General features: G+C 41.4%; 1 protein-coding gene and 1 long non-coding RNA gene across 8 annotated transcripts in view; one reads left to right on the top strand and one right to left on the bottom strand.

The window, feature by feature from the left end:
• The window catches only part of LOC148161938 (uncharacterized), a 202,974-nt gene that overhangs the window by 94,963 nt on the left and 80,087 nt on the right, over positions 1 to 27,924 (bottom strand). The window lies entirely within an intron of this gene.
• Positions 1 to 27,924, top strand: part of LOC114203190 (uncharacterized) — a 104,437-nt gene that overhangs the window by 74,253 nt on the left and 2,260 nt on the right. For 4 of the 5 annotated variants that reach the window (XR_015767268.1, XR_015767265.1, XR_015767266.1 and 1 more), the window contains one exon: positions 2,650 to 4,956. The exons of the other annotated variant lie outside the window; for it this stretch is intronic. This is a non-coding gene — a long non-coding RNA (uncharacterized LOC114203190). Of the gene's footprint in view, positions 1 to 2,649; positions 4,957 to 27,924 lie in introns of those variants that run through there. 5 annotated transcript variants of the gene reach the window in all.

The following is a 27,924-nucleotide window of genomic DNA, read 5'->3' on the forward strand; positions in this document are numbered from 1 at the left end:
GTCAGGGCTTCCTTGGCCTCAGTGGAAAGTTCTGAAGTGAGACTGTGCTAATGCCAGGCTCGGTTGCTAAGACAGCTTGTGCGTATTATTATGTGGGAAGAAGAGATTCAGCAACACAACTCACCTCCCCTCGCGGGGAGAAGGATGTGAAAGGGAGGGCAGGGACCCGGAGGAGAGAGATGAAGTAAAGGAAGGACAAAAGCTGGAGATGAGTCTGGAAAAGCCTCCAGGCACAGTCACTTCCAGGGCAGAGGAAGCTGCAGTCGAGGATAATTGCAAGCCAGAGAGCATACAGTGTATTGAGTTCAGGTGTCTTAGGAAGGTGTCAAGAAGCGAAAGGAATGGGAGATGAGACAAAGATGCCAAGGTTTGCTGCAGCAAGCTGGAGGAGAGGGGACACTCGGTGGAGCGGGGTGGGGGAAAATAAAAAATGCCTTTGCATTTACGGGGTGAGTGTTTACCCGCACAGCACAGGCTTTTAGAACTTTCTCTGTGACGACTTCTGCATTTGTGACAAAATCCCATTGTGCTGTCGTGTTTTCTGTTTGCCAGTGTCATGGACAAAGCAGGATGCTTTTCATAAGTGACACTTGAGTAGAGGAAGGATGATGTCTAACTTCGGTCTCTAAATGGCTAAGAGCTTAATGCCATGGGAGAGGGTGGAGAGCCAGGATGCAGGAAGATTGGACTTGAGCCAGACCGGAGAACGTGGCTGTCACAGAGATGTGGGCATCACACTTGTGGTAAAAGACGTGGCAGAAATACGTCAGATTGATTCCAGAGTACTTCACCTTTTCCTTGCAAGCAAGGGGAGAATAGTTTGTGTATCACTTGAGGCATAGGTGTGGCGTTATCAGGGATGTGGGGAACTCTGAGATGAAGATAGAGGGCGAATTGAGACCAGGGGTGTCATTGGAGCCAACAAAAGAGAGTGTAATTAGAATCCTGAGAGCACCACCAGAGAGTCGCAAGCATAAAGAGGAGAAAGAAAGGAAGAGTCAAAGATTCTCCTAAGGATTGTAGTACAGCTCTAGGAAATTGAAGAAGTTAAATAACGTAGATTTATTAGCAGATGTCTGGAGGAACCAACTAGAATAATTTGCTTCATATGCTTAAGAAAAACAGCTGCAGAAAATCAATAAAGGGACTAGCAAGGAATCAGGATGGAATAGGGAGGCATTTTTTAAAGGATCCTCCAAGCCCAGGAGGCATCAGAGAAAGTTATTACATCTATTATGACAGACTCCGTGTTTTAGGATAAGAAATTACACCTTTAGTGATTAGGGCATATAGTGAGCTATGGGCAGCAGGTTGGTGAAATTTCAGTGACTGCCTACTGTTTACGTATTTGCCTATGCTCTGTGGTTCAAGAGAAGGGGCTCGCTCATATTCTCACTCGCTTTATGATGCTCTCATCTCTGTAATTCTTTGTGTGTTAAAGTGGCATACTTTGGGCAAAGTATTATGAGAACTCTTTCAGCAGTGTCTAATCTGAAGACAAAAAAGATGATTTTCTAAGAGTTAGATTATTATATATATATATTTTTAGATATTTAGTGATCATATTTTATGCATATTTTTATTTGTGTTATGAAAGCTACTATAAAGTTATTAATATCTCTCACTTTCTAGTTTCTATAGCTATAGGGCAATACTGACATCTTATTTTTAGGGTATACTTTTAAAGGTGACATTTGAAAATTGTGTTAATCTTTTCATTATTGGATTGACTTTCCAATACAAGAGAAAAAGCATACTGGAGTATCTGATTTTTGGTTTTGCTTTTGTTTTTGCTTCCAATATCTGAATTCCTTTCCTATGTTAGGGTTTCTGAAAGTTGACAATCACTGATGCTTAATTTCCCCGCTTTCTACAAAGCTGTGATCTAGAAATGTGACCGAGACTAGGCCAGTCAGAGGCATGTGCCCTGGACTTGGAATTGGGAATGAGTAACAGAGAAACAGGGAAAGTTGGGAGTTCTTTTGCCACCAGTAAGAGTGACAGCAACAGCCACTTGCTGGGGCGTGGGGTCAGCAGTGTCAAGGGTGGTGTAAGCTGGAGCGTTGCCTGCTTGGTAGGGTGTCACGGGTGGGGTCTGTGGTATGACTTTATTTAGCCTGTTAAAATGCATATTCAGTGTTAAAAATGCTTCTTAAAAGTGCAGATTTCTGGGTTCCACTCCCAAATTACTGAGCAAAAAGTTATGGGTGTGAGTCTCAAGAATCTGAGTTTTAAAAAGTTTTCAGTTGATTCTAATCCACACTAAGATTTGAGGATCCCCACCTTAAGCGGTGAAGGAAGAGGGGGGTAGGATACCGTTTCCCCTTATTACTGCCCCTGAGTCTGCCCTGAGTTATCTGTTCTGAAGACCACATTTTACATTCTTGCCGAGCAGAGTGTGGGCTGGAGACCAGCAGCATTGGCATCACCTGGACCACCTGTTAGAAACAGAGACTCTGGGGCCCTATCCTGGACCTCCTGAATCAGAATCTGCAGCTTAACAAGATCTCCAGCTGATGTACATGCATAGTAGAACCTGTGAAGCACTGCTCCGTATTAAGTTAATATCAAACAGAAGGGGAAGGATTTACCTGTCAGGTGTAAGGGTTAGGCCAATAACTAACTCTGCCTTCTTCTCCATGCTCTCAGCCAATGGGGAGTGAGACCCAGGAATCAGATGAAGGTGGATCAGAATGCCAACCTGTTTACTGAGAAAAGCTGCGTTGGAAGACATGACTTAGGTGGAGTCAAGCATGCTTGTTAACCCTTTCCTGAATTGAGCGTAACCTCCCGAATATCAGACCTCCCTGGCAGCTCTGCCTCACTAAACTCCCATGTGGCCAGGGCACCAGAGCGCAGCGTACCCTTCCCTACAGACAGACAGAGAAGGGTTGACGAAGGCTGAGAAGCTGGGAAGGGCTAAGGCACGGCTGCCAGGTTTCTGCTTCCCACAGTGAGGGGAGCTGACCGGATTTACTCCTCCTTGCCATGAGGGACAAGGCAAGCCACTCCACCTGCTTTTCCGTCGAACATCAGGATGCAAGACGACGATGCAAGAGCCTTCAGAGACTTGGGAGACCACGAATCACTTTGGGCAGCCAGCCCAGGTGGCCTCAGAGTCACTTTGACACATGGTCTGCGATGACATCTTGTGGAGTCTGGGTAGGCAGCCCCTCTCTCCTACCCAGCTGCCTCTTTCTTCTGTCTTCCTAATACATGCTGGTTCCACAGCTGCCAAGGGCGGGGAACCCCATGGAAACCCAGCTGGTGGCTACATCTGTAGATGAACCTCTGGAGGCAGGAGCCATTTGGCAAGTTGTAGATTTTTGAGGCGAGAGGGCTGCATTTCACCCCTTGCTAAGATCAGGTCACCTTGAAATCTTCTTTTGGGCGCTGAGGAAGCTGCTTTTTTTCCCACGCATAGGCTTCTCACCTCCATTACATGAAAATGACTCTGAATTCAGACTGATTGCCTTATGCCTAATAGTGTGTTAGTGATATGCAAAACCAGGCATTGAACCCCAGTGTGTCTAGCATCATGTAATCGTTTAATTGGCCATAATGATTTTATTATCTGGGTTTTAAAATGGGACAATCGGCAGTTTTTTCAAAGTGCTTCCAGGTTGATTACATATGTAAAAGGGGAGGAGGTATGTAATATGTATATGCCCGGGTAACTGCTTTTTCAAATTACATTCATTCCTCTTTATTTTATTTGAAAGTGTAGGCAGTTCAATATAGTTCAAGGAAAGCATTGTGGTAAACAGCCAGCTTAAATGTGAGCAGTGTAAAGAGCAGCAGCTTGCAGAAATATTGCTATAGATACTAAGACCGTATCCTGCCTCGATACAGACCACACATAATTGACTCATGTTCAATAGAAGGCCATTACAAAACCGAACTTATTTGCAGTGCTAATGTGGGGAAGACAGCTGTCACGGGGAATTAAATATGATCATTCAGAGCTTGAAGAAATGAGGTGTCCATTATCTTCTGGCTGTGTTGCAGGCTGCTTGAAGAACACAAATAAATGATCCTGTTGCAGTAACCAGCCCGTGGTTTTGTTTTTTAGTCATAGAAATATGAGAGCGATGGAGGTGGGGGTGAGAAGATAGGGGCACAGAAAAGAAGCCTGGCAGATAAAAAAGGCAAGTGGGCAGAGTTTTATTTTCCCCTTACCCTTCAGAAACCATGGATGCAAGGACATAATCAGAATTCTATTTTTGATGCCTGAAATAGATTTTAATTCTATTAAAGATCTTTTTCAAGATTCATCCCTTCCCCCGAAGACTCAAATCATAGCCAACTCACAAAGGAGGCTGAATGTGAAAGGGTAGAGTCGGGTGTAAACAAAGCTAAGCCTTTGTCCCTTCCCCAAGGCCTTCTCATCCAAATGGATAATAAAGATAACAGAGAACTTCTTCATGGATAATCAATCTGCCAATAAGCATAAAAGATACCTGGATCAGTGCTAGTTTTAAAAATGCCATGAATTATGCAATTAACAGAAAGGGAGGTTTTTCTTTGATCGGCTCTAAGCAACCTATCTGTAAATTCGTTTTCGTACATTAATAACGTGGAGATACTAAGCCCTCATCTCTTTGACACAAAATAGTGAGAAACACTCTTTTAAATATCTAATACAGGTGATTCTAGAACAGGTGGTCTTAGTCTGAAATTATATGACGCTGTGGTTGAGGGAGAAAACCCAGCCTCCGGTGAAGAGTGGCTGGTAAGACTGGCTAGAGCTTCCTTCTGAAAGACAGGTAACTGGTGCATAATGACTCCTCGGAAGTAAACACGGTCTTCAGAAACGTCTTGTGTTCTCTAAACTGTCAGCAAAGTTAGCAGTCATCAGAAAAAAAAAAAGTCAATGGATTACGTTTGCATCTGTTTTTATATATCCTAAGGAACTTAGCATTGGACATTTTGTGTTTTGTGGGGTATGAATTTAGGCAGCATATAAATTCAATTCAAGAAGGTATTTTATTTGTAGCTTCTAAGGACTGAGTGCCTTAGTGCTGCTGGTCTGTTAATTCTAACAGTTTGGTTTCAGGCTTTGTATAATATTTTAGAAATGGAATATGAATACTAACTAGAATTCCAAGCACTCCCAGTGTGACAGAGCTGTAAATAAAGATTATTCCTCCAAATTCACAGTATCATTTCTTTCCTATCAAGGCTCATGTATTTTTAGGGTGGTTAAAAATCTATTCCTGTTGGGGTGCCTGGGCGGCTCAGTCGGTTAAGCATCTGCCCTTCTGCTCAGGTCACAATCCCGGGGTCCTGGAATTGAACCCCTGCGTCGGGCTCCCTGCTCAGAGAGTCTGCTTCTCCCTCTCCCTCTGCCCCTCCCCTCCACTCATGTTCTCTCTCTCTCAAATGAATAAGTCAAATCTTTAAAAACATCTATTCCTTTTGAGAGAAGACTGTTCGTGCGCTATTTATTGTGATGGGAAGAGGAAAAGAACATTGGCCTTAAAGTTCTAAAAGAATTCTCTCTAGGGCCGCATGGGTGGCTTAATCAGTTGAGTGTTCGACTCTTGATCTCTGCTCAGGTCTCAGGGTCCTGGGATCGAACTCTGCGTCTGGCTCCAAGCTGGGCATGGGGCCTGGTTGGGATTCTCTCTCTCCCACTCCTTTGGCCCCTCCACCATGTGTGCACTCTCTCTCTAAATAAAAAATAAAACAATTCTCTCAAGAACCTTGGCTTGGAAAGAACTTTAAGGAGTCATTACATTTTAATGCCTGTGCTAGGAGAGTTGCTCCTAAAGTACTGAATGTAGAAGTTCTCCTGTATTCAGGATTTCTTACTTACTAGAAGCTTGAATAATTTAGTGTGGGACTAAGTAGGTGTTCTGGCCAGAGCCTCAAGCTTTTTTTGAAATGGATTTTTCTATCTGATTGTAAATATCATACATATTTATGGTAAAAAATTTCAAGCAATACCGAAATGTATGATGTAGTAAATGAAAGTCCCACATAATCCTAGCCTTCCAGAGATAACTCTGGACAGCCTCATGTACATCATTTCAACATTTTTCCTGCATGTACACAAATCTTTTCACCCCAAAGTTGTACATATGGTATGATTCCAATGTTTTATTCACTTAGTTGTATGTCATAGACATCTTTTCATATTGGCACATATAGATCTGCTTAATTTTAAAAAATGACTGGATAGTATTCTGTTGTGTATGATAATATATATTAGAGTTTAACCCAGGGATTGGCAAACTATGGCCTGGTGGCTGAATTCTGCCCCCCTCTCCAGTCCGTTCATGTTTTACTGGAACACAGCCATACTCATTCCTTTATATATTATTGTCTGTGGCTGCTTTAGTGCTATAGTAGCAGAGTTAGGTAGTTACAACAGAGACTGCATAGCCTGGGAAGCTGAAAGTATTTACTGTATGGCCCTTTACAGAGAAAGTTGGCCAGCTTTTGATTTAACCAGTCACCTATTAGTTGGATGTATATATTGTTTCTAATTTTGTGTCCTAAAAGTAATGCTGCAATAAGTATATTTGTAAACCCATCTGTGTATTCACTCACCATTTCCTTAGGATAAATTCTGAGAAGTAGGACTGCTGAGTGGTGCCTTAATTTTTATAGACCATTAGGGTTCTAGTTAATAAATTCCTCTTATAAATGGTAACCTGTCACAACCAACTCTTCCTGGCTTAGATTTTAGAATCAGGAAGGAACTTATATTTTGGGCCTATAGTTATTAGCTGTGTGACTGTAGGATTGAATCAATCAATTACTTAATTTCACCAACATTATCAGATGTCGTACAGTTAAAGGGTAGCTCAGCAGGCCCAGGCTGCTCAAGTCGTGCATGTGCCAAAGAAAGGCCTGTCTTCAGAAGGCTTGGCCCTTGATGGGCTCTGGCAGCTTACCCCTGAGTTCTTGCAATATCCCACCTGGGAGGAGTGTGTTTGGATTTTGGTACTTCGGGCCACTTTGTGTCAGTTTGACCCTACCGCTTCCGCCAAAATTGTGACGTCGGGTGAACGGCTGTTTTTATCCGCTGAGGCCGCGGGGTCAGGCCAACCTCTGCAGGGCTGGAGACTGAGTAGCTTAGGTCAGTCACACAGGTGCCGCGGGCCCATGGGACCCTCATACAAACCGTGGACGCCGAGGTTCCGTGGGTGAGGAGTCATGACATCTTAGCATGTCACGGGTGTTGTTGACACACATGGCGGCTGGCAGAATTCAGCACGGTCCGCGTGGCTCCAGCAGGAGAGGCTCCTGGACTCAGCCCTCTGTGCCTTCTTCTCTGGCTGATCATCTGTATCCTTCGGCTGTAATGAACCACAACGGTGAGTAGAGCAGGTTTTCTGAGATGCGAGTTCTAGCAAATCTTCAAAACTGAGGCTGGTCTTGGGGACTCCAGACTCAGTTATATATATAGTGAGAAGCTTGTCTGTGAAATGAGAAGGCTAGAGAGTGAGGCTTAAACTCAAGACAGAACCTGCACAGAAAGCATGGTCCACTATACTTCCTGCCGGGCCAGGACGTTTGAAGTAATCCCGCTCTAATTTGTCTGTGTCTGTGGCACCCTACCCACGGGTCAAAGTTCCAGAAACAGCTTCGGGCATGCACTGTCTGCCCGGCCCTGCAGTGCTGGAGGTGACATGGGGGTCTGAACATGGAAGTCTCGAGCACCCTTGACTGTTGTGGGAAAACAGTGCACACATCTCAGTCAGCAGGCATTGATTATCGATTATTCACTGCTGTTCTAGGCACTTGTTCGAAACCAAGAAAGCATCCTTGCCCTCAGGGTGCTTACCAAGGGAATTGATGTGCTATTAGGAAGGAGTGATCGATGCCGGGTAGCCAAAAAATAGCAACTGTATATTTCAGTGTTCAGGTTGCTCAGTTGCCTCATCTGCAAAATGGGGATAATAATGACCATCTAATCAGACTACTGCATGGATTGTATGAGATAATCTTGCATGCTCAGTCTATAGAAAACCCCCAGTAAATTATGTTTATTGTTTGTGGCTAAGAGTGAGAGCTCTAAATTCTGAAGTCAAACCAATTTTTCATTAGCATTGATTTTATGTTACTTAACCTCTCTGAGTAGGAACATATTCTCTGAGGAGGAACCTATGTAGTCACACAGGGCCTTGTGCCTGGTTTAATGATCTCTTGCCACTGCCTTGAAATCTCTAATGATTTTGAACAAGGGGACCCTGCATTTTCATTTTGCACTGGACCCTACAAGTTATCCTGCTGGTCCTGTCTCTGAGCTTCAGTGTCCTCCTGTAAAATGGAGATAATAATATATACCATGTTATTTTTCAACCATCTCATTTTTTAAAAAAGATTTTATTTTATTTTTTACGGATTTTATTTATTTTGAGAGAGTGCATGTGTGCACAGGGGGAGGGGCAGAGGGAGAGAGAGAGAGAAAATCTCAAAGCTGACTCCCACTGAGCGGGGAGCCTGATGTGGGGCTCGTACTCATGACCTTGAAATTATGACCTGAGCGGAACAAGAGCTGGTCTGGTTGCCCAACTGACTGACTTACGCCTGGAGATTTTATTTTTAAGTAATCTCTCCACCCAACATGGGGCTCCAACTCACGACCCGGAGATCAAGAGTCCCACCAACTGAGCTGGCCAGACGACCCTGAACAATCTCATTTTTAACTCTTTAGTTAAAAGTTTTTATTCTTTTCCATTTGTCTCCTTTTTGGATATATCACACTGTGTGCTCATATGGGTCCATCTCATTTATTTTATAGAAAGAAAGCAAACTTCATTTCCTGTAGGAAGATGAAATGTAGTAAGTCCATACACACAGTCCCATGCTTTGCCACGAAGAATCATACACTGAACATTTCAGTGTCTTTCACAGACTACTTTTTATATGGGGAAATTGTTGCATTTAAAACTGAAGATGTAACAGAATGTGGAATAATTCATAAACTTACATAATAGGGATATAACCGGCCCTTGAAGATTGGTGCTTTGATGTGGAGTGTGTTATGAAAGCCAACTTCAGTACTGTTACATGCCCTCTTAGAACTAATTCTTGCAATTTAGGTCCCCGCTGTCTAGGGCAGAGAGAAATAAAGAACCATGTCCCACGATTCTGGAGAAAATAAATTTGAATGAAAGATTGAAAAGGAATAAACCATTTCTGAGTGCCTCAAGCACAATAGCATAGTTGTCTTTTTAAATAGAGTACTTGTATTTAATTTTCACCCATCAGCAGGTAGGAAGAGAAATGGGGAAAGTGGAAATAGCTTTACAGATCAGTGGAGACCTATTGAGGTAATAGGAGATCTGACGTAAGCATATATTCAAATCCTAGCAATTTAAAAATTTTTGTGTTTGGATTTCTATCTTCAACACTGGAAAATTAAGTGTTGCGTGTGAACTCTTATACCATTTGGAGTCTCAGCCAAATTTCCTTAGGAGCTCTGAGGTATCTAAACATGCCAGTAAGGGGTGTGTGTATGTGCGCGCGCGTATGCGTGGCGCATGCATCTGAGATAGGAAGGACTTGGGCCTGCCTCACGGTGAGGTAAAAGCACATTTCAGGTTTGCTTCCCTTAGTGGCTTTATGAAGGCCAATATGCAAATGCACAGATTTTTTAATTTGGCAAACAGGGTCTGTTTAAATTCAGAGAGAAGCTGTATTCAAAACTTAGAAAAAAATGTTTAAAAACTAATTTTAAAAATACCAGTGGAAGCAGAGTTTATAAAAAGTAAAAGCATCTGAGTCGAGTTAAAGAAGGAAATTACTAAAATTCATTAAATTAAAAAATGTTCCTCCTTACTTCATGACCACATGATTAGAAATGAGAGAAGAGAAGGAAGAATGTGTAGAGCCACATAAGGTGGCTCTGCGTTATGGGGAGTGGGGGGTGGGGAGCATGAAAATGGTGGGCCCTTCTTCAATGAGGAGCTTTTTTAATTTTGCAAATTCATAAAATATGTTTTATTTTGCACCAAATTTAAGCTTACAGTGTTACCCCCACTTGAACTTTAACAAAGACGAGGAAAACAAGCAGTTAACATGGGGTCCTGGGGTGGGAGTGTGAGAAGAGCATGTGGCTTTAAAATTCGTTGTTCATTAGTTCATGTTTGTAGGCTGAAATCTTCTCATACAACCTCAAAGGTCAACGGTGTAATAATGCTTTTTTTTACCATGATTATTATAAATATTACCTTTTGCCAGTTTGACGGAGCCACTTTGAAAAATTACTTTGGAAAATAGTTTTTCTTCAGTGTTCACCACCACCCTGCTCTGGCCAGAATGGCAAAAGGGAGTTAATGGCAGTGAATCATGACAGGAAGCAGGCGGATACAGAATCGGATGGGGCACAGGCCACACACAGTGCACGTGTCTGGGAAGGGGGTAAGTGCAGAGTAAGACAGTCTCAGTGGTTTCATTTCCTGCAGTGGGAAGGGGATTGGATTTCAGTTTGGAAGGTTGAGGGTTGCATCTGGGATTCAGTACAGCTGCTTATGGAACGTTGAATGACATATCCTTTGTGTGTGTTCTGTAAGGTATATACATGTGAGATTTTTCAAAGGCCCCAGAGATAACGTAACTTGAATCCATACCATGGAGTTAGTCGGAGTATTAAGAAGAAGTGCATCTGGGTTCTATGGCATACATGGGGATTTAAGCTGGGAGAATAGTCTTGATTTTAGACTTTTGTATTTTTTTTTTAAGATTTTATTTTTTTGACAGAGAGAGACAGAGAGAGAGAGGGAACACAAGCAGGGCGAGTGGGAGAGGGAGAAGCAGGCCTCCTGCCGAGCAGGGAGCCCGATGTGGGACTCGACCCCAGGACCCTGGGATCATGACCTGAGCTGAAGGCAGACGTTTAACGACTGAGCCACCCAGGCGCCCATAGACTTTTGTATTTTTTATTGAGGTCAAGAGAAGGATGCCGGGGGCTGATGGTCAGAGTGAGGCCTTGGAAAAAGAGCTTCTTAACAATGATCCTAAAGAAGAATGTGCTAAATACCTTATAAATGGCAGAATTTTTCGGAAAATCACAAACGTGAGGATGAAACCAAAAAATGGAATGCCTCCTACAGCATGGAACATGGAAATTTTTCAGAGTGATTTTATATTTTAAAAATGAAATATTTAAATGGAATATTCCTGATAAAAATGTAACTTTTGCTATAATGTAATTAGGCAAACGGGTTGCCGCCCTGCTAACCTGGAGGCGTACTTCACTCCAGGCATTTGTGAAGCTGTAGCTATGCTAGAACTCTTCCTACTTGGTTTTGCCACTGGATGAACAGAGATCTCTTATACTCAGTGTTTCAAAGTTGAAGGTGTCACACAAGTACGAACTAAGACATACTATCATAGTTGTCTGATTTATAGAGTGGTACATACAGGGACAGGTGCCCAGACATAGAGATTTAGGTGTCTGAAAGATACTCAATGACACTTATAATCAAAATGAAAACCTTTCAACCATCTTTTCCTCCTAACTGTTGCTCCCTGATTGATACTCTGTAATACGCAGCCTTTTCTTCTTAACCTTGTCCCTCTCCTCAATAGGCTGGGTAATATTTTGACTTCTGAAGAAAGATGCAGGGCATTCCAAGCAGATCAAAAGGCACATGGACATGAAAGTGTGGGGGTTGGCAGAGTTGCCTGGTATCTGAGGATGGGATGTGATGCTTTAGTGGGGGCTACTGGGTGAGAGGTGAGGTTAGAAAGAGAACATTGTAAGATGGAACCAAAAGGTGGATGGAGGTCAGATTGTAAGGGCCATTCCAGGTCTGTGATCTGTGATTCTGAAAAGTGAGTCTGGTGGCAGTGTGGACGCTGCATTAAAGAGAATGAGGTATGGTAAGGTCAGAAAACCAATTATATTGTTGCCCGATGAGAGAAGACGAGGCAAACTCTGCATGTGTCAGTAGGAAGGGGAAAGGGGATGAGAAAGTTATTTCCTGGGTAGAGTTGAAAGGATTTGGTACAAGACGGGTGAGATGGTGGAGGAGAAAGGGATGGGTCAAAGGTGAACTGAACGCAGGTGGCTGGAAGATGACCCTGTGGGTCATCACTGACGTGGGGAGCTTGGGAGCAGGGCTGTGCTAGAGGCGGAGGGGCCTCAGGAGGGGTGAATTAGTTTCTCAGTGTTGCCTTAACACCACAGACTGGGTGGCTTAACCAGTAGAAACTCGTATCTCACAGTTCTGAAGGCTAGAAGTCCGTGATCAGGAAATCACAGGGTTGGTTCCTTCTAAAGGCCTATTTCAGACCTCTCTCTTAGCTTTTGGAAGTTCCTTGGCACATGACAGCATAGTTCCAGTCTTCACATGGTGTTGTCCCTTTGTGTGTGTCTGTGTCCAAATTTCTCCTTTTTATAGGGACACCAGTGACATTGAATTAGGGGCTCACTCTACTCCAGTATTCTCTCATCCTAACTAATTATATTCTGCAATGACCCTATTTCCAAATAACATTATATTCTGAAGTACTGGGGGTTAGGACTAAATCATAGTAATTTTAAGGAGACACAATTCAACTCAAAACAGCGGGGTAGGTCACTCAATAATGATTAGCTTTAGATGTGCTGAATTTTAGGTCCCTGTGGGCCCCATGTCAGCAGGCTGATGATGATGGGGGTATGAGCTGGTTGCATAGATTTGGTCATCACCTACATATAGGGAATATTCATATACTGAAGAATTTTGTGTGGAGTACTTTCCGTGGAGAATTTTCCAACAGAGTCAGAAAGTTCCCCAGCATTTGCCTGGGGAAGAAGAGAGAAAGAGGAAGAACATAAGTTCATTGAGTACCTCTTTAAGAGTGAGGCTTTCTGCTCAGTGCTTAGATATCTGATCTCACTGAATCCTCACGCAGACCCAGTGAGGGAAATTTGAGTGGAAGTTTCTGAAACCCATGGTCACACAGCAGAAGGATGGTAAAACTGAGATTTGAACCCAGGTTTATTTGATTTCACTAAAAGTTGCTTCCTCCTGCTGGGAAGAGAGTAGAGGACAAGTATAGGGCTGGGAAGAACACTGGAGAATTTGTATGGTTGAAGGGCTGGCACTGGCAGCCAGTGAAGGGGAAGAGGGAAATGATAACTAGTCGAGAAAGCCACTGGCAACCCAAAATAGAGTTTCAGGGAGCAGGGGGGAGAACCACAGAATTAACTATTTGAGACAGGCTAAGGACCTAGAAGTGTCTCTGGTTTAGGGGGCCCTCTCTGCTCTTTGAACGTCCATTTGATTAAGAAGTGAAATTATAACAAATTTTTGTCCACAGTGATTACAGGCAACAGATTCACTGTAAAATAAGAAAGAATTACTGTCGGTTTTATTCCAAGTTCACCACAGTCAGTGTGCTGTTGGGGGAGAAACATCAATTCTGACAAATTGCTCTATTCACATATATACTATCTCCGTATATATGCATTACCTAGTGATGGCTTTCAAGGCAACTTTAATTCTTAAATTCTGAGCATTGGGACCTGGCACCAAGGTTGCGGGTATACACTCCTCGTATATGTGTTTGTGCTGCTGTTTTGGCTGCTAAGAAATGCTTTAATTTGTTTGAGCATAGTATGCAAGCGAGCGGAGAAATCTAATGAGGATGTTTTTAAAGTGTGAGCTAAGGCATTTTAGGACATGCAAGGCTATTAAGGTGTTAAATAAACATTTACTGGCTTGTTGCCCATACCTGCTTTATATTCACTTCTAAGAAGAAAATTTTCATTAAAAACAAAACAGTTAAAATGTCAAGGTGCCCATTCTCTTTTTTCAGACTCTCCTTTTTACATTACAAAATAAGTGGATTGAGGGAGGCATAAACTGCTGCTAAATAAAGGCTTTTCTTGGCATTCCTTGGAGAAATCAAATCCAAGACCAGTGGTAAAGGGTGATTTACTCTATCCACTACATAGACTATTTCTTCTAATTATCAGCATGAATGTAATTACTTACAAGCATCTCAGGCTCCTGTGATCATGTCCCTTAGAGCATTTCATCTTTAATAGATTTTCCTTGATAGAAAGCCAGTTGGAAGATTTGTTGCATAACATTGCTTAACCAGAAAGAAAAATACGTACTTCTCAGAAGAAAGATCTGTACGCTTTCTTCTCAATGGTACTTATATTCTGCCAGAATTTGATTAGGAGCTATCTTGGCACAAAGATCACTAATGACCGAGTCAAATAACTTATATAGATTAAACAATTTCTTGGAAAAAATACAATATAGTATGACATTCCTTTTCCAAGAATATTGAAGTTCAGAATTGTAACCACTTACAGTGAATTGTTAAATCCTCTAACTTCTGAGGACAGAGTATGAGAGGGAATGGGGTCCTGAGGGAGTTTGTAGAATCTTAGGTGAGATAGTTCTAAGGGAAGAAATTTCTTACCTGGAGGTGAGACAAAAATGCAAACTCATACAACAGATTAAGATTTTTAAAGCTGTAGGGGACATTAGAGCTCCTTCGAGAGCTTGTTTGGAGGTTCTAGCAGGGAGCGCAGCTACTCGTCTACCCTTGACCGAAGAACGGTCCTCCTCTGTCGGGGAAGGTCGTCCCCTTCGACCAAGCGCTCAGCTTCGGGAGGGACGCACATGGAGCGCTGAAGGAGGAAGGGGACACCCGCCTAGCCAGCCAGATCGGCCGAATCAACCCTGGCGATCAGTGGGGTGACAGATGTCACAGCCAGATCGCCCTCACATCCACTCTCCCTCCTTCGAGAAAGGAACGAACTACCCAGATAAATTACAGTCACCATGCTAAGTAACTTGCCCCATCACAGTTTGGTTGGTGTTGCAACCCGTGGCCAGGCCTCAGATTCCCTCCCCGTGTTTTTTACCATCATCACTTCTTTCTCTAAGATTGATAAAAACATTTATAAAAACCCTTCATTTGTCCGGCACAGTTGAAAAACATGTTTTAAATATTAGCTTTCTAGATAACTAAAGTTTGTCCCTTAAGCATGACTTGAAAGTTCTTAGTGGAATTGGCCATCTATCTTAAAGAGGATGCCAAGCACAATTGAGCTTTTCCTTGAGGAATTAGTGTCATTAGGAGCATTAATGGTTTTACCATGATGGAGCGGAGATCGCAGTTCCCCTCTGGAGTAGCTGAGTTGGGAGGACTGTTTTCAGCTGGCAGTGGTGTGGTGGCTTCTGCTGTCATTCTTGTCCGTGGTTCCCTATCACCATCTGGCCACCTCTAGCCCCTTCCCAGCCGCTTGCCCACAGGCTTTCCCAGGCGGCTGGTGCTCCCTCTAGCTAAAGGTGACTAAAAGCCTCTCCTGCAGAATAAAATGCAGGATTCTGTGATCACTATGTAATCAAAGACTTTAGCTTTCTCTTTGTTTGAAAACTGAGCCCACTAAAGTAAAGTACTGTTCATAATCTCTATAACCTTGTGCTTTTCTTGAGATGTTACCTGGTGACTTAAGAAAATTAATTTGACATTTTCACCACAGACCATCTGAGAAGAAGGATTTAAATGTCGAAAACAAGGTTACAGAGTCCTTCATTTCCTTAAGTAATTCCCGATTGCTGGCTCAGTATCTCTCCTGCCTCCAGATTGTCCTCCGATTCTGGGAGAACTTTTGGGCATAGCCAGTGTTTCTTAAGCTTCAGCACACATCAGATTCACCGGGAAGTCTTTTAAACCACAGATTGCTGCCCTCCCCGCAGAGTTTCAGATTTATTAGGTCTAAGGTGAGCCCCGAGATGTTGCAATTGTAAGAAGTTACGGGGTTGCTGCAGGAGATGCTGTTGCTGGTGGTCTGGGGACCACACTTTGAGAGCCACCGAGGAAATCATCATTCTCCATTATTCTCCAGAAAGAAGGGGAGAACCAAGAGGAACTGAGACTCTGTGGGCTTGCAGGCACCTGTGGCCGGAAGACATTGTCCAGAGTGTTCATGGAGTCTGCCGTTTGGGACTCTGGTCAGTGGTTTCTCGTATCAGAGAACAGAGTCAGCTCCTAACCTTTGATTTGGGAGTATTGAAAAACCTATACTGTTGCTTGTGTCTTCGATAGCAAATGGGCTTTACTCTTGCTTTCCTATTCCAGAACATTTATTAGGGTTTTTTTGGTGTTTTTTTTTTTTAAAGATTTTATTTATTTATTTATTAGAAAGTGAGCAAGAGAGAAACAGCATGAGAGGGGAGAGGGTCAGAGGGAGAAGCAGACTCCCCGCTGAGCCGGGAGCCCGACGTGGGACTTGATCCCAGGACTCCGGAATCATGACCTGAGCCGAAGGCAGTCGCTTAACCAACTGAGCCACCCAGGTGCCCCAGAACATTTATTAGTTAATTGGATTTTTTTGCATATGCATCTCTGGGATTTTTAGAGGAATTTTCAAAATCAAAGCATGATAAAATCCTACATTCACAGTCACAGAGAACTTGAGTATCTACCTCGCAGAGCTCGTTTTAACTCCAGCTGTGTTGATTTAGATTAGTCTCTCTTCCTTACTTGCATGTGTGTGTGTGTGTTCATGTGTGCACAAACACATAACACATTCTACATAGGAACTTAGGTTGATACTGCCTAATAAACTCATCTTGAGGAACTTCAACATCCACAGTATTTTTTTTTTAAGATTGTATTCATTTATTTGACAGAGAGAGACAGAGAGAGAGAGAGGGAACACAAGCAGGGAGAGTGGGAGAGGGAGAAGCAGGCTTCCTGCGGAGCAGGGAGCCTGATGCGAGGCTTGGTCCCAGGACCCTGGGATCATGACCTGAGCTGAAGGCAGACGCTTAACGACTGAGCCACCCAGCCGCCCCCAACATCCACAGTATTGAGCCTATCAACCCCTTGACCTCCGCACATCACATGGAAGCTTTGCCCCCAACCCTCTTGTCTGTGATGAGAGCTCATGATTAAGGACAGTGGCACTTGTTTCTCAATCTCCCTACTCTCAACCTCCCCAGTGCCCCTCTGCCTCCTTTGATTTTACTCATGCTGAGCACATCCTAGGAGATTGTGTGGCATACTAGAAAGGACACCGGCTTTGGAGTTAGGTGCACACAGGTTTGAATTCTTTCCAACTGTGTAACCTTGGGTCTTTGGTCTTTACATCTGTTGTACAGTGATAATACCTACATTACAGGCTTGTTGAGAGGGCTAAGATACTGTTGTAATGCAACTAACCCGTAGCAGATAATTAGCTAATGAGAATTCATCACTCCGCAGACACTTCAGCCACTCACAAGGCTAGTCACACCTTGGATCTTACCTGTCATTCAGATTTGCTCTGCCACAAGGGCCTCAGACCTGGAGTTCTTCTCTAGAGCCACCTCCTGCCACAGGGAGGCAGGATGGCACGGGGATGCTGGGATCACAGCAGTGAGGGGGAGAGAGGAGGGTGGCAGAGACCCCAGGCTCAAGTTAGTCCCTCTAGCTCAGAGCTAGTACATCTCATGCCATCGTAAGCTTAAGGAATTGGCATAGACAATCTCAAAAGCCCCTCCAGCTCCAGTTCTCTGGAATTTAGTGTCTTTTCTTCTGTGACCCTCCACTCCCAGCTGAGTCTCTTTGTTGTCATCACCACGACCTCAGGCTCCTCTGTATTTTCCAGTCCTCCAGCTCTCATCCCAACAAACTTGCTTTCTATGACACTTTGGCTTCAGTCTTACCTCTATTTTTCTCCCATAACTGCTCTGTCCTAGCCAAGCTGAACCACCCACCATTTCCTAGGGTTTTTTTTCATAGCATGCTTTTCTTTTTAATCTAATATGTTATTTATTTATTTTGTTTTTATCTGTCTCCCGTACTAGAATATAAACTCCTTGAAAGCAGTAACTTTTGTTTGTTGCCTTCCCCGTGCACCTAGACTAGGGCCTGGTTATAGAAGGTACACAATAAATTTTTGCTGGGTGAAATGTCTGCCTTCCCTTCATGCTTCCACATGTATTCCTTAGCATTACCCAGTTTTTGATGGAATATGACAAGGGCAGGAAGTCAATCAGAAACTTGACAGCATAGTCCTCAGGACAAAGCTTTGATCTTCTTGGTGGGGAATCTGGTCGATGCTGTGTCCCTCCTTTGGCAGTGAGCTGCTTACTAGAGTACTCTGCAGCTGTTGGTGCTGGACTATGTGTGTGCCTCCCAGATGGTAGGTATTGAACCGCTGGCCACCTTCTCGGGGCTCTGTCCCACCAAGACACTGTCTGTTTCTTCCCATCAGGCCTGTTGCTGAGATGCCTCAGGCCCTTGCATTCTCCCATTATAACAGCATTCAAGTGAGTTCTCTTCAGGGCAGACCAGCTAGCCCCAGTGGGGAGGTGGAAATCGGGAGGCAAGGGTCCTTTCAACTGCATGTCTGACGCTTGACTTCAGACAGTCAATTACTTCAATTTAAGAGACTACCATGCACAGACGGAGTTTACAAAGATGTCTGAAGATCATTTCTATTCCCTAAGAGGTTCTGGTCTGGTTGGAAAGACAAGACACCCATGAAACCTTCCGTTTTGTCTCCAAAGTATTTCTCAAACGTGCTTCCTTCTTTCCATCTCTGCAGCCACACATAGCCGGTGCACGCCGTTGTTATGCTCTGCACTTGAATTCTAGGTGCTCCTCTCTGCAGCCACACATAGCCGGAGCACTCATCGTTATGCTCTGCACTTGAGTTCTGGGTGCTCCTCTCTGCAGCCACACATAGCCGGTGCACTCCGTCGTTATGCTCTGCACTTGAGTTCTGGGTGCTCCTCTTGCCTGGACTACCGCAGCTTCCTATCTGCTTCCACATTTCTGGTCTTGCCACTTCTGATTTATTCCCTCACAGGAGACTTCTTTTTCAAAATTCATATCAGATCATAGTGTTGTCTTATTCAGACCTTCTTGCTGGGCATTGAGTTCAACTGGACATTGAATTCAACTGGACACTTTACCTTGACTTCTGTGGAGCTGCTCACTCTTTTCCTGCCTACCTCTCCTTTCTCAGGTTGTGATGCTCTCCCCTTACCAGCCGTGAGGCATCACAATAGACTATCTGATCCCTCAAACCTGGAACGTCTTTCCCACTCTGGGGCCTGTGTACATGCCCTTGGTCTGGAATTTTCTGCTTCCCCACTGTGCGTGAGGCCCTGGTCTTCACAGGGCTGGCTCCTTTCCTTTCCTGAGGACTCTGCTAAAATAGGGTTCTCTGTTGTCTCTAAGAGCCTTCTCTGAAACAACTTTCCTGGTCATTCCACTGTGGGGCATTATAGGTTTCCTTCATAGACCTTATCACAGATTGCATTGATCACTTATTTGTCTGTCTCCATCACTGGACTGTAAGCTCCCTGAAGTCAGGCACCATGCCCTCTTCAACATTCTATTCTTGCAACCTCAATATCTTTCCAGCAGAGTGCCTGACATATAGCAAGTCTTCAATAAATATCTTAACGCTAAACAAATAATGGCAGGGCGCCTGGCTGGCTCAGTTGGTCGACTCTTGATCTTGGGGTTGTGAGTTTGAGCCCCAGGTCGAGGGTAGAGTTTACTTAAAATAAATAACATTAAACAAAACAAAACAACAAAAAATGGCTATCAGCTGGGCATGATGTTCTGTAGGATGATTGCTATCTCTCTGTGTAAGTTGGCAGATCACTGAGAGATTTTATTAATTGTATTTGTGATAACTGTGCTCTGTGCTGATTGTTTTCAGGATACTTTTATACAGTTAAGACCATTTAAAGACAATTAGTTAATTAAAATGACACAAAATCCTAAAATCAGTTTAAGTGGTATTTTCTGTCAGATATATTTGGATTTGTCAGGCAGCTGGTATTTATCAAAAACTCAGATTCATAAAGTGTGTATGCCTGCTTCATTTAAAATCGGTGTTGAAATTGTAGTCTCCTTGTCCTGAGAAGCATCCTTAAGAAAGACAATTGGACTTTGAAGGAAATGGCACTTCTTTCCTAAGGGCCCTGCGCAGAGCTACTCTGTCAGACCCCTTCCAGACAACCTGGGAGCTGAGGGTGGCTCTCTGGTAAGTTCTTCTCTGGGAAGCATCGGATTGTAGCAATCTCCCCGGGTGGTTATAAAAGACAGCTTTCTCTGTTGCATCAATGAACAAAAGATGGTTATTTTAAACATGTGCTGTGGACTGCTTACTAAAATCCCTGCCTTAATGGGTTGTAGGTCATTGTACGAACATGCTCTATGTAGGACCAAGTGCAATGTATATTTCTGAAAGAGCAGCTGCCTCATCTTTTCAGCTGACCTGATACTGATTCATCATCCTTGCTGGATTCAGTGGCCGGCTTAGTGGCATCGGAACATGGGCTCGATGCCTGTTGGCAGCTCCGGCTGTCTGGGTGCCTTTCAGTTTTATCCCTTTGATTGTAGAGCAGTTTTGTGTTATTGATAAATTACAGGTATGGTACTCAGAGGGAGGAAAGGGGCAGCTTAGAGTGAATGGTGGTGCCCTTGGGTATGAGGCTCACTTGGACTCATCCATTAGACGATCCTATGTAGCGAAAGGTGTGTTTATAGGATTAGTTATTAATCACAAAACAGGATAGGAGTTACTTGACTGCTAATTATAACACTGGATGAGCACATAAAAATCATAATAAACAATATCATCCCTGCAGGACCCTTCACATCAAATCTGTCCCGCCAGACAAATAATAGTTATTTACATAACATGGAGTCCTAAAAAAAAAAAAGATCCTAAAAAACTAGCAACCACCAAAATAAGCAAAATGGAAGCTAATAAAAATAAGTACCTTAAAAAAATCACTGCAAGCTATGTTTTCTGTAATTATACCAAGCCCTAGAGTTTTAACCATGTAATAGTAATTTTTCCGTGTTTTTGCCGTTATTGTCCTTTTGATTTACTTAACTATGTCTAACTTGAATAAACAATGTTAAGTGGGGAAACAGATGCGATTAAATAGCCTGTAATTATGTTTTTAGTCAACTGCTACCATCACAGACTCCTCCTGCTACTCGGACCAGAAAAAAAGTGACCTAACTGATTTCACCAACTACTTTGCCAGGCCCTGATGCAGAATAGATGGCCTTATTAAGCAATCAAAAAATCAGCCATTACAGAGGAATGGTAATCAGCAGTGTTTATACAGCTCACACGCTAGCCCCACAATACACAATCAGGACCATGAATTCTAATTGGGTACCTTCTGCGTCCAGAGGTGCCTGCAAAGGGAAACAAAAGGGACTCGAAAATTAGTGTTTGTAGCAATTAGTTTCTGTCTAAAGGCTTAGCCCAGTTCGGGGAAACCATGATTCAAACAGGGATTATTATAGCAACTTTGGTATTTAAATGTCTTCTGCCATTATTTGAGGTAGGATTTAGCTTTGCGAAACTAATGCAGAATCGTCCTCTTTTTTTATTTACTTAAAATGATTGTTGTTTTTAACTTCTCAAAAATCAAAACCATTAAGCCATTTGCCGCTTTAAATTTTCTGGCATTCAGTGTTTTGTTGTTGTTGTTGTTGTTTTTAAAACCTATGATCTTGCTCAAGACCATTTGAAAAGACTGTTAAATACATGTATTGTTGAGGAGCTCCGTTCAGGGGAATAATACAGTGGAGTTTGTTGTGCCATTATTTCGCTCAGAATGCTCCATAGTTTAGTGGGGGAAATACAGGGTATAATTCTTGGTGGAGGAAAAAAAGGACAGCAAGTGTTTTATTTATAAATGTATGTACAAATTCCCATTCTAAGTAATAGCACTAAAATGTCCAGGAGGAGAATGTAGGTTCTCTGTGTATATTTTATCTGAGTAAACTAGCAGGGCATTTCCAAATGGGCTCCACTGAAAGCCCGATGGGTTTTATAAAATTCATTACAAAAAGCCTTTTGCCCTTTTCTTCCCTTTTAGTCTTTAGCATTTCTGATGTAATAATCAGATAGACAAATCTCTGTCTTTGCTTCTGTCATTATAGACTCCCTGCTGTAGATGCTCAAAGGGCAAATTAACAGTAGCACAATTCAAGGGACCTCTTCACCTCCCATGGAAAGCATCAGCTGCAGGTTCTTGCTTTCTTGAAGCTCTCCACATGGTTACAGAAGGATCATAACGACGGTGATAACAACAACAAAAGATTAAGGAGAGGAAAGGAAAAACCATGTGATTCAGAAGACCAAAGAAATATTTGATGTTTCATTTTCTGTGATTTTAAAGGCTACATGAGCAAATGACAGTTTGTCTTTTTAAATTTATTAATAATTCACTCTCTTTAATTACTTAAATGATGGTTAATCAATGTGTCAATAAGTATAGTAAAATTTTTATTATTAACACCAAATTTTACATTATTAAGACAGAAATTATAAAAAGAATATTGGTACTTTGGAGACAATCAGAATGATAAGTATGATAGTTTTAGAGACACTGTAACAACATTTTACTCCTGACTGATTACATTACATATTGATATTAGTGAGCATCAGTATGTAGTGCAATCAGTCAGGAGAAAATGAGTGAAATGTGAATTAATGAGAGCTAATTGTATCATATAATAGCAAGGACACAGAATTCTATCAATTAAATTAGTTTGAGATGAAACAAATATGAATATAATAATGTTTATAATAATGAGGCAGTTAGAGCTAATGAAATAAATGTTAATAAAGACTAGGATCCCTAGCCCATTTCTGCCCTTCTCCTCCTGATTCCTTCAAACTTTGGGATTCTTGTCAGCCATTGATGCTCTGTCTGTATTAGAGACATGGGGGGTGAAGAATATCAATCTTCACAGTCTGCACGTTTCTTGATCTCAAACTTTCAGAATGCTCCTCATGGTGTGGCATACCTCTTGCCAAGGTACTCATCTCTGATGAATAAATCATATCTATGGAACTTTTGCTTTCATATGCTGTCTTTTCTTGATCTGGGATAGAAAACTGGCACTTGTCATAAGTGTGGGTCTTTTCCTTTTCTGCATTTTGGAGAGTTGATGGCTCAGGTTTAGTGCTTCTCCATTGTGTAATCCAATTGGATTCTGCTTATTAGCTGCTTCCTTGGTGTCCTTAGGTCTTTGACGGTCATTCCACTTAATTCCTTGATACAAAGAGTCACAACTATAATGGCAAAGCCTGTTTCTTAGATATCTGGTTAGGAATGTACTCTCTAGGAGAAATTATACCCATTATCTCACAGGAGATGATTTTGGAGACCTAACTTCAGTCTGGTAGATTATTGGCATCTGTCAATAAAGTAGGACCAAAGAAATTGGACCCATATTCTATATTGCAATTTAGATTTGAGCACTTTATATATAGGGCAGTGGGGATGAGTATTGGGGAAGATGAAGCAGCAGGATATTTTGATCAGCTTGGAAAACTCATCCATTTAGCTAAAAAGACTATATCTCCCAAGGAGTGATGCATTCATACCAATTATGGATTAAGAAAAAAGGTTTTTTTTTTGTGGTTCATGGCTATTATGAACATTGCCTAAGTATTTAAAGGGAAAAATTGTAAATTTTAGAAATTTCCACTTGATTATCTATTTGGATGTTACTCTGGTTGGTGTACTTGTACTTGTCCTCAATGTAGCCTAGGGTTAGTTAGTGTTGATGAATGATATTTGATTCAAAGTAGGTAGAACTTTGTGCTGTGAAAATGTCAACCAACTTTCCCATTTGGCTACCATGTTTTGTTTTGTTTTTTTTAAATCATGTATATCATGCGTGTTTTTGCTCTTTTGTATCACATTAAAAAGACATCAGAATGAGCTGTGAGTTAATGTTTCACTTGTAAAAGGTTATGGATTACGCTCAGCTGGTTTCTCAGGCTGACACAGGGTTCATGATTAGAAGAATGAAAACAAACATGAATTGAAAATGCCACTAACCTTTATTGGGCCCTGAGAATCCCAGAGCCTGCATGACAGGAGGTTTTCCTGTTTTCAACAGTATAAAGAGAATTGAAACAAAACAGCACGGATCTTGGCTATTTACATCTTTTAATGAATGCTGTTCACGTTTGGGTTCCTTTGTCCGTCTCCCAGTTTTCAAGGGTTTAGCTGTGAAAAGTGTGGATGGTATCACATACTCTTATAAACCATGGAGCAGACATCTGTCTAGGATGCTTTTTCCTCCAAATTATGCTCAGTGTAAAGGGCATCTATACAGCTGTGCATGTATAAGGTAGGCAATTATCTAATCTCAGTGTTCGTCAGCACTAGAGTTGGAAAGTATTTTCAGGTATACTATAAGTAAAGCTGTGTGTTTAAGTGTGTGTGCGCTGAAGGGATATTTAAGATGAGATCTCACATCTTCCACATGATGGGCCCATTAGGTTTGAATCTGATAGTGCTGTCTTTGAAAAACCTTTTGTGACTGGTAAACAAATACATTCACACCATAGGTCCCAGACCTTCTTCAGACTAGAGGGAGGTAAAACAGACTTAAATAGTCTGTTTATATGAACTGTAGAGAGTTTAGAGATTAAACTGTGATCCAGGAGATAGCACATCTGACCAGCAATAACTTGTTCGAGCTCTCAGTTTCTATTAAGATTTATTGTCTTTGTTTCTTTACAGTGACTTGGGCTTGGTTGTTCTTGGCCTAAATATGATTAACCTTGCAGTAACTGAAACATTAGTCTGTTTCTTTCCCCCTTAATTTCTCTTCCTGTGACTGCCTGATCTGGTACACCTTGTGACAAATTGTACTATACTTTTCACTGATTTTGTAGGTAATTTGATAAAATACTACAAAAAGATCACTAGGGAAATCTCAAAATAAAACATATCCCTTCATCTGAACTGTACATACATAGAGGATGAGAAATTTTAGACTTTTACAAATGTATTTTCTTGTTCCTGAATTAAAATGAGTTCTATCGACCCATGCTTAGTCCTAAATACTACTATTTCAAGGTGTAACTCTCGTCTATATGGATTGAATGACATTCTTTGGCAGTGTATAAGTATTTGGGAAACACGAACCTGCACCTTTTTATTCTCACTTTATCTAATTATATATTGTTCTTTTAATACAGAATTTGTTTTGCATTTTCAAAGATCAAAGGATTCTTTTGGCCAGAAAGTGTTTCCACTTAAAAATATGGACAATTTTCTATTTTTATTTAAAAGTAGTCTTGGTAAAATTATATCTAATTAATAATAATATGATAAAGCAAAACTTACACCCAAAGATTGAGCATTAAGACCAGCTTTATTTTTAAGCATAAAGTTAGGAAATTTACTCGGTGGAAAGAGAGTTACTTTTAGTAACATTATTTTTTACACAAAAGTGATAATTTTGTTATTTCTGCAATTTAAAAGATTCATGCATATAACATTCTTTTATTTCACAACAGTGAAGTAGGCTTTTTAAACTTAAAATCGTATTTCCCATCTGGAAAAATGTATATTTTTTTCAGGTAAACCAAATTAATCAGGTTTCAGTCCTGAAGGATTGGAGGACAGGAACTGGGCTCTAGTTTTAACCTTGTGCTTGATGACTTATGTAACTTTGAAAGTCACATAAACTCTCTTTATTCAAAATTCCTCTTTATTGGCTTGTTTCCCCCCTGTAGCAGTCAGAATAGTCTAGGTTATACTGCAATAACAAATAAGTCCTAAATCTTAATAGCTTAATATAACAAAGGTTTGATTCTCATTCACATACTCGGTAAGGATCAGTTGTGAGCTGTGTTACATCATTGTTGATATTGTCCTAATGCTAGACCCTATGTTGATGGAGTAGCCTCCATCTGGAACATTGGCCATTGCCAAGGCAGAGGGAAAAGAGAATACGAGGAAGCACATACTAGTTGTTAAAGCTTCTGCTAGCACTCTTGGCCAACACAGGCCAATCTAGCTCCAAGCATCAGAGAAGTACAATTCTACCGCTTCACTGAAGGAGGAAAGACACTGCTACCTATTAATAGTCTTAAGACCACCATATACTCGGTGAGCGCTGTGAATTGTACAAGACTGATGAATCACGGATCTGTACCTCTGAAACAAATAATGCAATATATGTTAAGAAAAAAAGAAGAAGAAGAAGATAGCAGGAGGGGAAGAATGAAGGGGAGTAAGTCGGAGGGGGAGACGAACCATGAGAGACGATGGACTCTGAAAAATGAGGGTTCTAGAGGGGAGGGGGGTGGGGGGATGGGTTAGCCTGGTGATGGGTATTAAAGAGGGCGCGTTCTGCGTGGAGCACTGGGTGTTGTGCACAAACAATGAGTCATGGAACACTACATCAAAAACTAATGATGTAATGTATGGTGATTAACATAACAATAAAAAATTATTTAAAAAATAAAAGTTCCAGCAAAACAGGTTTTAAAGAGCCAAAAAAAAAAGACTACCATATACTCTTTCCATCCACTACCCTACTTTTACTTACTTAATAATGTAATCACATTATAAAGTAATATGCTGAAAAAATTACTAAAATTAGAAAAAGCTCCTTACAACCCTACTACGCTTACCTCCTTACAACCCTACTACCCTTACAAATCAAAACTGTCTTATTTGTTCAAGTTTATTTAAATGCTTTGTCAATGTACATAATCTTTATGTAGTTATATTGATTTCTTCCTGTTTGCCTTGGTTAGACAAAGTTACAAATGACTCTCTAATGCTAGTGAGTGTGATTGTGGAAGTTTGTTTTAAACCTTATGTTGCAATGGTTTTCTAGCCTGTCTGTGGCTATAATATCTTAGTTATAATTTTGAATAATGAAACTAATATAAAAGAGAAGTTGGAGATAAGTGTATAAGATGATAACATATATGTGGAATATCTTGAACGACTTTACAGAAGATTCCATAGTAGTTAAAAATATTTTCATGTGTATGAGTATTATGATAGACTCAGTTTTTAAAAAGAATCTGATGTGGGCCTGTTTTCCTAAAATTTCAGTTAAATTATATCATATTTCAGCTAAAGTATATTATTTTGAATATAAAACCTTATATTTAGGTTCTTTTATTTGGATGTGGAAGGGGTACAGGGCTTGATTTATGCAGGGCTGTGCAAAGCCAGGATTCTCTGAGGAGGAGAGCCCATGAATGAGAGGGTGGGAATAGAAGAAATCCTATTGTACAATATATCCAGTTTAAAGCTTTAATTTTCAAAGTGTGGTCATGCAGTGGTACATAGGCTGATTTTCTTTCGTATTAATGTTTGTTGTAAGAGTATTATTCTGCTAAAAACCTTGACTTTTTTTATGAATAAAACATTTATTTGTGATAGGTAAAATAAAGCTCATTAGGGTCTTATCAGTAGCAGTGCCATTTTTTTTTCCTTTCAACTCTTTCTGGAGAAGTTGTTGGGAGTAATACTAATCATGAGTGGGTTTGGGTGGTCCAAGCAACATTGTACCCCAATGAAGTGGTCTTTGGATGGAAGGGATGGAAGTTTGGTAACCACTGATTTGTCCATATGTCTGCCTTTTCTTAAGAAAATCCCCAGTGCCTAGAACAGTACCTGGTACCTAGCAGACATTTAATAAGTATTTGTTGAATGGGTGAATATCTAAAGGTTGAAGCTAGAAACTTTCCTTACTTCCTGTGGAAACTAAGAGATTTTTGTTTCAGAGTGATGCTTTTGTCAAATCAATGTCCAGTGTCAGCATCCTTGGGGAGTCATTGCCCTGGACAAACTGTTGCCTAGAAAGATATTAAAATGGAAAAATAGATCATACCGCAATTTTCAAGGATAAGTTTGTGCAGTGATAAACAGTCTTTAAAAATTTTTTCATTGTCCATACCCATTAGGATGGATACAGTAAACAAAAACAAAAAACCAGAAAATAACAAATGTTGGCAAGAATGTAGAGAAACTGAAACCCTTGCTCATTGTTGATAGGAATATAAAACAGCATAGCCACTGTGGAAAATGGTACAGTGATTCCTTAAAAAATTTAACACAGAATTACCATATGATTCATCAGTTCCACTGCTGGGCATATTCCCAAAAGAACTGAAAGTAGGGATGCAAACAGATATTTGTACACATA

The sequence above is a fragment of the Eumetopias jubatus genome, unplaced genomic scaffold (assembly GCF_037043125.1).
Source record: "Eumetopias jubatus isolate StellerSeaLion01/CBP00866 unplaced genomic scaffold, mEumJub1_p1.0 scaffold_36, whole genome shotgun sequence".
Classification (NCBI taxonomy): Eukaryota; Metazoa; Chordata; class Mammalia; order Carnivora; family Otariidae; genus Eumetopias; species Eumetopias jubatus.